At 37.4% G+C, this 13,763-nt stretch overlaps 1 protein-coding gene across 11 annotated transcripts in view; it reads left to right on the top strand.

Annotated features, from left to right (window-relative positions):
* The window catches only part of PPP1R9A (protein phosphatase 1 regulatory subunit 9A), a 299,308-nt gene that overhangs the window by 51,463 nt on the left and 234,082 nt on the right, over window positions 1-13,763 (top strand). The gene's annotated exons all lie outside the window — the stretch shown is intronic.

Here is a 13,763-nt window from a genome sequence, read left to right as displayed (position 1 = left end):
TGCCTCTCTGCCTACTTGTGATCTCTTTTTGTCAAATAAATAAATAAAATCTTTTTTAAAAAGTGGAGATTTTGCTCATATAAACAAATATGTTTCTTCTGGATGATGCTTCCTCATATTTGCTTGCTTTCCTTGCTAATGTATTTAGTAGACAAGCAAAGTTGAGTGTGTTTCCTGACTTGCCCATTGGGTTTTGTAGATGCCCTTGTTGGCAGGGAGAGATGCATGTTCTGGACTCCAGAGTTTTCCACTATGCAAATTTGTTTTGATAGGTAAAGGGGAGAGTTGACTAGTGATATGATACAGATTGTCTGGAAGGGAATCCTTTAAATTCACTCTCTTTCCATCTCTGATGTATTATCTTCTCCTTCCTCTGCTTCATCAGAAGGAAACAAAAGTGGGCCAGTAACATGACAGACTTGCACTTGAAGGGGATTAGGATATGTTACCCCACTTTGGTGTAAGGATTATTTTGAGACCAAAGAAATTCAGTCAGCAGGTGCGGGCAGAACTCTCTGTCTTCTCCTTACTTGCCTAAAAGCAGGGCATAAATTTCCTTTGTAAAGGTGTCTGTCCTCCTGGACTGTGGGGAAGAAAGAGAGTGACTCTTTACCTCTGATATGGCGAGTTGGCACTGAGATGAGCCTACATAAGCATACTTCATTAAAACAGACCTTCCGGTAGTTTCCACCATATATTGTATATTACTTACTTGGAATTCATTGTCCTGTGAAGTCTCAATCACCTTTTCATTGTTAAAATGTTATATAAGCCCTTGAATCTAACTACTTCTTTGTTTTACTACTTCTCTGTGACCTCCCATGCACCTAAGATATTAATAAAAATTGTATGCCTTGTCTCCTGTTAATCTCTTTTGTTAATTTAATTTACAGGCTAATCATTACTGAACCTAAGAGAGTAGACGAAAAGTTTTTTTTTTTTTTCTCAACATCTGAAAGGGAAACTAGAGCCTTATGAGGGAGTTTCTTTTCCATATAACTGGGTTATCTTTTGACTGTATCAAATATTATGCTTTTCAAAGCAGAATAATGACTAATAATATTAGTATATTCTGATTACCCTGTGGTTTGGGTAGGACAGGTTATTCCTATTTTATTAATATGTAAATTAAAAACCCGAATAACCTAAGTTACTTACCTCAGGCTAATTCAGAGTAGAAAATCTATAATCTTTTTTTTTTTAAAGGTTTTATTTATTTATTTGATGGAGAGAGACACAGCGAGAGAGGGAACACAAGCAGGGAGAGTGGGAGAGGGAGAGGCAGGCTTCCTGCTGAGCAGGGAGTCCTATGCAGGACTCTGTCCCAGGACTTTGGGATCATGACCTGAGCCAAAGGCAGACGTTTAACCACTGAGCCATCCAGGTGCCCTGAAAAGCTATAATCTTTTAAACAAAATGGAAGACTATGAGGATCTTTATAAATATAAAACGAGATTTAGGAATCCGAGCTGGTTATCTGTAGGATATTGGAGCATCTAAGGAGTTAAGGTTAATTTTAGAAATGACTCGTGCCCCCTTTGCAAAAACTACTTAGAAATATTTGTACCCACTGTGGTAGCAAATAGTGCCAAATTTGGATGTAAATGGCTTCGCAGGCAGCAAATTACTATTTAAAGTTTGAGTTCAAGTATTTGGAAAATGCTTGCCCTAGGCCTTTTATACAGTCTAGTTTTACTTGTGATTTGAGCGTATATCCTAGAACACATTTTTATTGATATAACCAATGTATTTAGGTAGAGCCTGACAATCAGTATGTCAGAGGATGCTCATTTCGCCCTAATTTATGAATTTTGCTGATTATTACAGAAATGTCTGAATGCTCATTATGTGCCTTATGTGTATCTTGTAATAGCTATATCAGATCTACTTTTTGATCTGACTTACTTCAGGGTTTTTAGGATACAGACTTACTTTAGATTCATATGAATTTCCTGGGGTTCATTGCAGCTCTGTGAATTCCCTGCTCTTAACTTAAATCTAATCAACTATCAGGAATGTCAGAACTCATTCTCCTAGAATCCTCCCTTTTTTTTTTTTTTTTTTTTTTACAGTCCACCTGGGTATCCATCCTCTCTAGAGAATGTTTATACCCAGTTCATCTTACATTCGTCCATGCTTAATTTCTGTGCAATTTCTTGTTCCTAAAATGTATAAATCACAAAAATGTGCAACTGCTCAGATATCTGTTATTCATTAATTCCATTAAGTAGATACTTTTAACTCTAGTGGCTTAGCTGTCATTTGATTTTTAAGGACATTATTGATAAAGTAAGATTTTTGATATTATTACATTGGATTGTCAGGTGAAACTAGTGGGTTTCAAAAAATTCCACTCATCATTTTCACAAGTATTCCAAAAGTTTTACCCCATGTTTTACCCCAATGATATATGACTCTAAATTGGATTTCTTTAACCTCTTCCTCATAAGAGAACCTTGCTTTTCTGTTTAAGGAAATGTAGAAGTAACTCCTTATAAGGAGAAAATATCTAGAGATCTGTTTATAAGCATGTAATATTCAAGTTAAAAAAAACACCTCAAGTTGAAAATTCAGATAAAGAGCAAAATTACCTTGCATTAAAAAATACATTGAAATTATGCATATAGACTCTGAAAAATAAACATACCTTCCAAAGCAATGAAATCCACTTTAATTTTAGTCTTAATCTTGGGATTCTGAGTGACTACAGTGTCATTGACTTGAGTATAAAGGGACTAAATATATTCTCACTGGAGTCAAGCTAGCATATTAATTTTTATAACTGTGAGTTTCCATGTAGGCAAAGGACTTGCCACAAAGTATCAGAATAATACATAGCACCTCTTTGGGAAAGAAATTTTCTTTCCTGGATTTGCCTCTTCTTCATAAATGCTTTCTCATGGAACAGTTTGCTTTTGAATATATGAAGGGGTAGCATTTAACATTCCAAATAGAAATCATTTAAATATAGCAAAAATCTCTATTCAGGATGCTTGAGGAATCAAGCATTCAGGTTTATAGAATCACATAGCCTTTACATGGGCAACCAGTTCTCCAAATAGCAAAATAAAATATCTTTTTTTTTTTAAAGATTTTATTTATTTATTTGACAGACAGAGATCACAAGTAGGCAGAAGGAGAGAGAGGAGGAAGCAGGCTCTCTGCAGAGCCAGAGCCTGACATGGGGCTAGATCCCAAGACCCTGGGATCATGACCTGAGCCGAAGGCAGAGGCTTTAACCCACTGAGCCACCCAGGCGCCCCATAAAATATCTTTAATATAAAAAAGCTTTGAATGTAGTGTTTTTGTGTATGTGGGATGTAAGCATGACATTTTAGGCATTTGAAATGAATTTCAGGTTTACCAATTGAGCAACACTTAACCCTGTGTTTGGGAAGCAATGGAACAAATGTTTGTGAATGAGAATTTCCTAACTCTAATCTGCCAGATAAATCAGTTTGCAACAAAGTTACTATTTATAGTAGTTTCAATGAGATGTAATTCATATACCATGAAATTGTTTCTGGTATATTCACAGGGGTGCTTAACCATCACCACAAGCAATTTGAGAAATTTTCGTTGCTCCTAAAAGGAATGCTAGGCCAAGCAGCTCCCCTTCTCCTCACCCCATCCCTAGGTACCTTCTAATTTACTTTCTGTGTCTCAGTCTTCCTGTTCTGCACATTTCGTATAAATGGAATCATAAGGGATACAGTCTTTTGTGTCTGGCTTAGTAAAATGTTTTCAGGGTTTATCCGTGTTGTAGTATGCATCAATATTTTATTCCTTTCTATGGCTAAATGATATTCCCTGGCATGGATAGACTGTATGTATTTATCCACTCATCAGTTGATGGTCATTTGGGGTTCTTTTGCCTACTTGGCTATTGTGAATAATGCTGCTGTGAATATTCACATATACATTTTTGCAAGGACATAGGTTTTCATTTCTTTTGGATGTATGCCTGGAAGTGTATAGTGAGTTTTTTATAATGGTAATTTTCCATTGTTAAAAGTAAATAGGTTTCTTTCTTTCTTTCTTTCTTTTTTAAGATTTTATTTATTTATTTGACAGACATAGATCACAAGTAGGCAGAGGCAGGCAGAGAGGGAGAGAGGAAGGGAGGCGCTGAGCAGAGAGCCCACCATGGGGCTTGATCCCAGGACCCCAGGATCATGACCTGAGCCGAAGGCAGAGGTTTTAACCCACTGAGCCTCCCAGGTGCCCCAAAGTAAATAGGTTCCTAATGAACTGACATAAGGAAACATCTTTGAGTAGTGGAAATGGGTTTTTTAATCTTGTCTCTAGCATTTAAACCTCTTATATCTCTAATTTCTTATATGGCAAGTGAGAGTTAGATTGGAAGATCTCTGTCCATTTAAATTGTAAGGTGTCAGGGACACCTGGGTGGCTCAGTTGCTTACGCATCTGCCTTTGGCTCAGGTCATGATCCCGGAGTTCCAGCATCGAGTCCTGGCATTGAGCCCCTTATCAGGCTTCCTGCCGAGAGAGCAGTATGTTTCTCCCTCTCTCCCGCAACCCTCTCTCCCTCTCACTCTCTAAAGAAAAAAAAAAAATCTGTTAAAAAAGACCCCTCTAAGGTGTGTGTGTCTGTGTTCTTATTCAGCAAACATTTGCTAAGTGTCTACTACTCTGTGGCAGATTTGTGCCAAGACTTGGGGATAGTGCATCTTCAGAGGAGCTGAGAGTCTAGTAGAAAGGTGGGGAGAAGAGGAAAAAAAGCAGAATTCATTAGTTAACAGATAGAAGCCTGTGCTGTGCCTGCCCAGAGAGTGGTTGTCACTGAGTGCTGATGAACTGGTGAGCAGTGGTACCTTATCCATTGTGGGCCAGGGTGTAGGTGAAGGGGTGTCTGTGAAAATCTCTTGGTGAAAATGATGCTTAAGCAGTCCTCAGGAAGTCAGCCAACTGGATAAATGGGGAAATGATGTTTTATAACAAAAGTTGCTTGGTAATCATTTTGCGCTTAAAATTTTGGCTAAATGAAAAAAAAAATTTGGCTAAAATGAATTGGTAACGTTGACCAAGCAGGAAAAGACAACACTTTTTTTTTCCTTTACTACTCATTGCCAGACTTTGTAGTTATTTTTCTCATTGCAGAAAAGTGTAAAACAAGCCAATCAAGCTTAAAAATGACTCTTAACTCTTACTTGAACTCTTACTTGAACTATTCTAGTCACTTTAAAAACTCTTTGGGATCATCATGAGAGAATTCAACTTTTTTTTCAAGAAGAAATCAAATTTTATTGGTTTAATAATCATTAATTTTTTGGTAGTTAAATATCACCTCACAAGGAAATATCTGGAATGGTTTTGTCTGAGGGTCTCGTGATGAGAAGGGCTCAGAATGGAGTTGTTTGGGCTGGGAATGCAGATCTACATACAGCATAAGCCTGGTCAGCTTCAGCCTGGGCATAGGTGGGATGGTGGTAATGAACTTGAGCCTTGACTACAGCTTCCAACAGAGACTGGTGCAGTGGCTGGATACCAAGTGTGTAGAGGGTAGCTTCCCTTCAAGAGACCTGCCAGGAGAAGCATTTTTTTTTTTTTTTAAGATTTTATTTATTTATTTGACAGAGAGAGAGAGAGAGAGATCACAAGTTGGCCGAGAGGCAGGCAGAGAGCAGGGGAAGCAGGCTCCCTGCTGAACAGAGAGCCCAATGCGGGACTCAATCCCAGGGCCGTGAGATCATGACCTGAGTCGAAGGCAGAGGCTTAACCCACTGAACCACCCAGGCACATCCCCTCCTTTTTTTTTTAACTTTAAGGTGTGCAGTGTTTTGATTTGATACGTTTTATATTGCAATATGATTACCACTGGGGCATTAGCTAACATGTTTATCATGTCCCATAATTGTCATTTCTTTTTTGTTTTTAGCATCTTTAAGATCTAGACTCTTAGCAACTTTAAGGACTATAACCCAGTATTGTTAACTGTAATTACAAGGTCTGCATCAGATCTCCAGAACTTATTCATCTTCTTACGGGAAGTTTATATCCTTGACCAGCATCTCTCTAATTCCTCCACCCCTCTGCACGGGTTTCCATGAATTTTGACTTTTTTTTTTTTTGCTTCCAGATATAAGTGAGATCGCATAGTATTTGCCTTTCTCTGTCTGACTTACCTCTCTTATTCTGTCCTCAAGGTCTATCTGTGTTGTCACAAGTGGCAGGATTTCCTTCTTTCTCAGGGCTGAATAATATTCCAGTGTGTGTGTGTGTGTGTGTGTGTGTGTGTGTGTGTGTATATCACAGTTTTATCCATTCACTCACTGGTGGACCATTAGGTTGTTTTCACATCCTGGCTGTTGTGAATAATGTTGGAGTAAACACAGGAGTGCAGATACCTCTTCCAGATCATGTTTTTATTTCCTTTGGATAGATACCCAGAAGTGGGACTGCTGGATCATAGGGCTGTTCTGTTTTTCGAAGAACCTCCGTAGTGTTTTGCATATTGGCTGCACTAGTTTCCATTCTCAGCAGTGCACAAGAGTTCCTTCCTTCTGCATCCTCGCCAACACTTATTATCCCCGGTCTTTTTGATGATAGCCAGTCTCACAAGTGTGAGGTGACACTTCCTTGCTGTTTCGATTTGCACTTCCCTGACCATTAGTGATGTTGAGCATCTTTTCAGGTACTTGTTGGCCATTTGTATGTCATCTTTGGAGGAATTTCTATTCAAATTTCCTCTGCCCATCTTTAAAATCAGGTTTGTTGTTGTTGTTGTTGTTACTGAGTTCTAGGAGTTATTTATATATTTTGGATGTTAACGCAAGAATATGGCTTGCAAATGTTTTCTCCCATTCTGTAGGTTGCCTTTTCATGTTGTAGATTGTTTCCTTTGCTGTGCAGAAGCTTTTTAGTTTGATGTAGTCCCACTTACTGATTTTTGCTTTTCTTGTGAGCATGCAGTTTTCTACTCATTTTATGCAAGCAGGTTAATTGTACGCAACTTTGGAATCTTTCACATAGGGTAATCTTTAGAAATCATGGTGATGTTCCTGTAGGAGTATTTGCAAGCTATTGTGGGCCACTGGAGAAACAAACAAAACAAAACAAACAAAACAGTTAGAGTTCTAACTTGTAGAAGCAATAATCTAGGCCAAGTATAAAAATCCTCTTTAGTGGTATTAAAAAGGAAAACACAATGGAATTTGCTCATAAATTGAAATTTCCACGTTTCTGAAATTGGTCAGGATATAAAAATTCTTTCTTCTCCTTTCAGGTTCTTCCTTGTCTTTTCTAACCATCATTTCCTTTAAAACTTGGTTTAAAGTTCTGCCTAGAAGGAAGCCTTCTAATATTAAAAGCTCCCCTTGTGTTATTTTTCCCTTGCATACTGATCTATAATTAATAACCTAGGTTTTAGTCTCATAGTGGATTGACTTAATATGAAAGTACAGAGCTATGTCTCCCCAGGCCATTGAGAGAGGCACGCATAGAAGGTGACTGTCGGATGTGAAGACAACACTTCATTTTAATTCATAAATGCAGCTATCTGTATTTTCATACATCCTTGTTTTTGTACATATTGTTTCAAGGTCTTGTTATTATAATTAGGCAGTTTGTCTCTTCTGAGTTTTAGTTTCAAATCTGTAAGTGGGTAAGATTCATATTGACCTTAGCTTTCATGATTTATTACACTGATGCAAATCAAACATAGAACAGGGAGAAGGGAAACAACCTTTTGTAGATGAAGCAATGCATTCTTAACTTATCCTGTTAAGATTTCTTTTTTTTCTACAATTGTGACAGGCTGCTCATTCTCTGGCAATGACCTCTACCTTGGCCCTGACTCAACTAGTATGATGGCTCTTTGTGCAAATATTTTCTCAACCTTCAATTTGTCACAAGTAGCTGGGCATTATCCCATGAATAATAGATCTATGATTTTTCTAGCATTAGCAGAGTGGCTGGGATACTAACTTGTTCCAGCTGTGTTTCCTGGATTTGGTTTTTTTTCTCAGGAACTGGTGTTACTGCACAGCAAGAAAATGAATGGCCAGTTAAATAGATTGTAGTAGGTGTGTACTGGCCTGGCCCTGAGGAAGATTAATCTGAGAACAGGTTGAGTGCACTTGAAATACTTTAGGCTTAAATGATCTGAATATTGTACGTTACCATATCACAGGGTCAGGTAGCTACAGTGTTACCAACAGGAAGACCGAATCTTAGAGAGAGGGACTTGCCAAAAAGTTGTTCCATTCTGAATTTAATACACACTTTGATTCCAAGTTCCATGCTCTTTCCAATCCATCATAGTACATAAAGACCAATGAAGTAAATACATTTTTAGTGGCAGAAAAAAACAACTATCTTTTGGATGGGATAATTAAAATGGTAGAAATTGCTTTATTTCCTTACTGTTTCAGTTATTTAAAACAATGCTGAGATTTCAATTCCTTCATTTTTTGTTTTAGGATTTTTTTGTGCCTTTACTTAAATGCTGTGAAAATGAGGAGCAACCACTAAATATAGGGAAAAATATATCTACTGCATCATAAAAATAATGTATGTGTTGTGTATTTTTGTTATTATTGTTTACCAAGGTATTTTTTTTTTAACCTTAGATTATAAATGCCTGTAATTAAAAAGGCCAAACTATTTTAATCCAGTGATGCTGAGGCTTATACTGTGTATTGAAAGAAGTATAGGATTTCAGATCTGTAGATTGGGAGGAGAAGGTTTTTCTAGAGGAGATTAACTCGAATAAAGTCATGTTTTGGGGAGAGCTGGAGTTAACTGATTTAGTGTATTTGATGCTAGTCCTCAGATTAGGACAAATGGAAGGGGTAATTAGGACCCATATCGCCTATTGTTGAGTAAAGGAAGGATTTTTTAAAAGTGTTTTGGTAAGAATGTTGTTTAGAGGATGTAGAGTGAATGGAAGGCTAGGAAAAAGTCTGAAAGCAATTGCAATAATGTATGTGTTGAGAGCCACGAAGAGGGTTGGGTCTTAAGCTTTCCCTTGACAGATACCAAGACAAGAAAGGAGTGGATATTATAGATTTGGGGGAGTTCATTTGTCAGTGGTGGAGTATGTCAGACTAAAACGAGTACAATCATTGAAGTGGAGTTAGCATTTTGAATCAGGGTTTGTGATTGGAGTAGAGGGTTCATGGGAGATAAGAGAGAGATAACTTGCGGTAGGTCAGATTATAAGAGGTCTCAAGAATTAGGAAGATGAGTTTTAATTGTGGTGTATAAATCAAGACAAATTAAAGAGCAGGGAAAATAAATGGTGTTTGAGAAGTTGTTGACACATTTAGGAAAACCAATTGTGCTTTAGGTTCTTAGAGTCTGGCTGCGATAGGATTTGGGAGAGGAAGGGTGTGTGACATTAGATGAGCTGAATGAGTTAAGGATGAAATTCCTCTAGAGGTTCTGCAACTTGAATGTGCTCAAGAATCACCTGAGGAGCTAGCTAAAAATTGCCAGATAACACCCTTAGAGGTTCTGATTTTAGAAGGATGGGTAGAGGGCGGAAATCTGCATTTTTAAAGGTACTCTAGGTAATTGTGATGTAAATGGCACACAGAAGTTTCCAGTTAGAGATACGTGGATAATCATAGACTGAAAAACGGAAATTAGGGGCATAATTCTGTGCAGCAGATGGTGAATTTTGTTTTGGACAAAATGAGTGTGATATTTATAAGCTACAGTGAGTTTGATGGCAGGACGTCCAAGTGGAAAGAGCTGTCCCGTAAAAATAGGTCCTTGCGTTGGCTAGAGTGTGTTGTCTGGCTGTGAGAATGGATGACGCATCCAGAGGGAAGGGTATTGGAGAAAGTAGGACCTTTTCTTTTAATTAATTTACCTCAGGAACACCAGGGTGCCCATGGATCTCCTTAGTTAAGTCATTTTAACATAGCTTCATTCTTCCTTTTTCTTCTGAAAGGACACTGACATTTCTTTTTTGTTTTCTTAATTCCTGGGGAGTATACATAAATGTCTTTGGCAGAGTCCTTCTTGTCTTGACATAGCTAACAGTATTTTCAACCACTGTAGACAGCTGTTTTAGCTATTCAGTTGGACACATTAAAATAATTCATAAATAAATAAGTATTGTTACTAATTAGAGTACTAATCTGTGACGATATGCCCAAAGTAGGCATTGATGTTGTTGTGTTAATGGTATCTGACATATGCCGTTTATAAGTAGTTCTCGATCTGTATTTTTCAGGACCCTCAGAAAATTTTCCAGATAATTTTAGTTAGTTTCAAAAATGAATTCTAACTTCTTTTAATTTAGAAAGCAAATACTGTGTTGTACTGTTTAAAAGAGTCTGGATATATAAATTGCTCTGGCCTCTAAATCAACCCAGTAGTGACATTGTACTTCAATCTCTAAATTGATATGAATCACTGGGATAAAGGAAGTTTAGTTTAGTCCATTCACAGAAGGGGGGAAAAAAAAAAGCCTGGTAGCTTGAAGCCCTTCTTTTGGCTTTGCTGCAGATTTTATAAAATGTTAAGCAAGCTAATTCACCTCTGGACAAGCTGGAGGTCTTTGAAACAGCGATATCTGAGTGGAAGAGGCCTAATACAAAGTGACTTACTCTTAAACATACTCAGAAATGCCATGGGCCAAATTGAATCCCATGAAACCTAACCTATATGCAGATAGTTTCCAGCATATGAGCCAATTGTATTTCCAAAGTTTATGTGTAAGGCAGCTGTTTGGAACTCAGAACACATTTTTTCCCCCTCTTACTGAAACAGTATAAAAAAGTATTGGCTGTGTTCCCAGGCTAGCTCACAAATCTTTTTAACCCCAAATGTACCTTAAGTTTTAACTGTACAGTTCAGTTTCATTTTATTAAATATATATATGTATATGTATATATGTATGTGTGTGTGTATATATATATATATTTATATATATAATTATTTCACTTATATATTATATATATATATATATATATATATATTTGCTTCTGTGGGAAAATATACTCCAAACCAGTGGGAAAGGAATAGGTTATCTTTGCTCAGCTGTGTGAAGAGTCTTCTCAGAAGATGTCACTGGCTAAGCTGGGAAACAGTAGTTTATTAAGCATACATTTGTAGATAACTATCCTGTCCCATTATGAAGATGCACTTGTCGGTTATTCATTCCCTTGGTGATTACTGTTTCAGAAAGATGGCTTCAGTTTCTTACTCTTCTCTTCCTTTACTTTCTCGCCTTTGTCCTCTTCTCTCCCCAAATGTGGTTCATTATTAAGTGCATGTTCGTAAATCAGGAGTTGCCTGTAGCAGATTTGGCTATAAAGTATCTAGTGCTCCTGTATTTCCTAACCAGAATTAATTAATAGGTTCAGTCATTTTCTGTCTTAAACGAGGCTGGTGAGAACTTATGATGGAAAACTTTTTTGGGGGGCGCCTGGGTGGCTTAGTGGGTTAAGCCTTTGGCTCAGGTCATGATCCCAGGGTTCTGGGATTGAGCGCCCTGTAGGGCTCTCTGCTCAGTGGGGAGCCTGCTTCCTCCTCTCTCTCTGCGTGCCTTGCCACCTACTTGTGATCTCTGCCTGTCAAATAAATAAATAAAATCTTAAAAAAAAAATTATCTTATTTGGCAAGGATGGAAATGCTTGGTGTTGTCCAAGGCAAAAAAAACTGATCAATTATCAATGACTTAAAAGTATTTGAAATATTATTGTAGTATTTATTATATTGGATTTTAGTGATTTGAATTTTGGTGAATTATTTCACTTATAATTAATCTGTTTTATTCTTAACCCCTATTTCATTTTGACTAGTCATGGTTGGTGACTATATATTCATTCAAGGAAAAAGGTTCTATAAAACTGATTAAGGCTCATTTACGTTCAGCCTGGAGTGATTTACCTTGATGGGATTGCTGTTGTTCTGAGTGGAATTGAAGATCTGGAACCTCTCATTCATTCATTCATTCATTCAATTATCCAGTCCACATATATTTATTGGGTGTGTGTCAACTTCTTTTCTGGATAACAGGGATACTACAGTTACTGAAACAGATATGATTCTTTCCCATGTGTAGCTTATATTCTTGCTGGGAGTACAGAGAGAAAACGATAACTGGTAAGTAAATAAATAGTTTGTCTGGATATATTGTAAAGGTGGATCCCACTTGGGTAGCAGATTGACTGTGGTGTATGAGAGTCAAGGGTATCATCAGCAGAGATTTTGGTTTAAGCAATCTGAGGTATGTAATTGCCTTTCCTTACTTTGAGGAAGACAGTGGGGGGTGGGGGGGTGGCTGGGGAGTACTGGTATGAATCAAGAATATGGTATTATGTATTAAATTTGAGGTACCTGTTAAGCGTTGAAATTGAGATCTTCAGTAAGCACTTCAGGGGAGAAGTCTGGGTTGAAGATAGAAATTTGGCAATTGTCACCCGAAGAGTGGATGTGAAAAAAGAGGTCCAAGCTATGAGTCCTGGAGCACTCCAAAATTGAGGAACTGGAATCAGCACAGAAGACAAAGAAGAGCAGCCAGTGAACCTCATTTAGTTAGTACCGAGACAGTCAGTGGCAAGTTAAAAAATATTTCAAGGAAAAGCGAATGATCAATTCTGTTAATTGTTGTGAATAGTTCGGTTAATATGAGAACTGACCATTGGTTGAGCAACACTGAGGACACTGGTGACTTCGGACAAGTCCTTTTCATGTGAGAGAGAGACAAAGGCCTGTTAACGTGGGTTTAGGAGAGAATTTAAAGGAGAGAAATGAAAGCCAGGTATGCAGACAGTCGATAGTAAATTCCAAAGGATGCAGTGGCAGTGTTTCAGGAGCTGAGGAAGGGTGTGGGATGAGACAAAATCAGGGAATAGAGGGTGCCTTATGGGGATGAGGGACCAGGTGGTGAAGAAGAATTTGCGTTCCTTGGGATTCTTGTAAGGGTGAGTGATGTGAAGCGGAATAAAGGATAGGATGTGTTTAGCCTGATAGTTTTCCAATAAATTGTGATGCAAAGCCAGTGAATGTGGAGGGGTAGGAAAGGGTGGGTGTCTGGCCAAGGTCACCTAGACCTCAGGGTTGCAGCCTTGTTTTGGCCAATAAAATGGTTTTTTGTAGAGCATTTCTTATAGAACTTTGAAAGTAAGTTGCTCTAGTTTAACCGAAATTGAATTGTACCAAAAAGCCAAACTGTGGCTATCTAGTAAATATAGATGCCTTTTTTTTTTTTAAATCAAGTTACAGTATAAAATAGACTATATTTTTGTATGGCATGTAACTGGCTGTTGAAAGAAAAGATGCTTAAAAGAATGAATAAATGTTACGGGATCTCCTTCTGGTAAGTTTCTTATGGCCATGATCGATAATTTTAGGTATTTATGAATAGTATTCTTCCTATACACTTACTCGTTTTCTCAGAAGTTGCTTAAAAAGGCTTCATTGCCTTTTTATTCCTCATTATTTGTGGGGCTACACTCATTTTCATTCAGCGAATTTCTGCTGAGTTCTTCTCTCTGAAATAAACATATTTAAAGTGAAATAATGGCCTGATATAAGTTTTCTGAGTACTGTTTTAACTTTTCAGTTGAATTCTAGAATTTCTAACTCAAGATTAATTCATTTTTCAGTGCCCATTTGATTTAGGTGTTGGGAATGGGGATTCCTCTAACACATCGGAATTTTTACTGATAGAATTTAAATTTACATTGTTTATGCAGCTTTCTGGCAAGTTCTGCAGGAAGAAATGATTTCTTTTACTATTTACTATTAGAATTGACTTGTTTGAACAAACTCTTACTATTTCT

This window comes from Mustela nigripes, chromosome 4 (genome assembly GCF_022355385.1).
Source record: "Mustela nigripes isolate SB6536 chromosome 4, MUSNIG.SB6536, whole genome shotgun sequence".
Taxonomy (NCBI): Eukaryota; Metazoa; Chordata; class Mammalia; order Carnivora; family Mustelidae; genus Mustela; species Mustela nigripes.
Note: the sequence above shows the minus strand (reverse complement) of the source record. Positions and strands in the feature narration are given on the sequence as shown.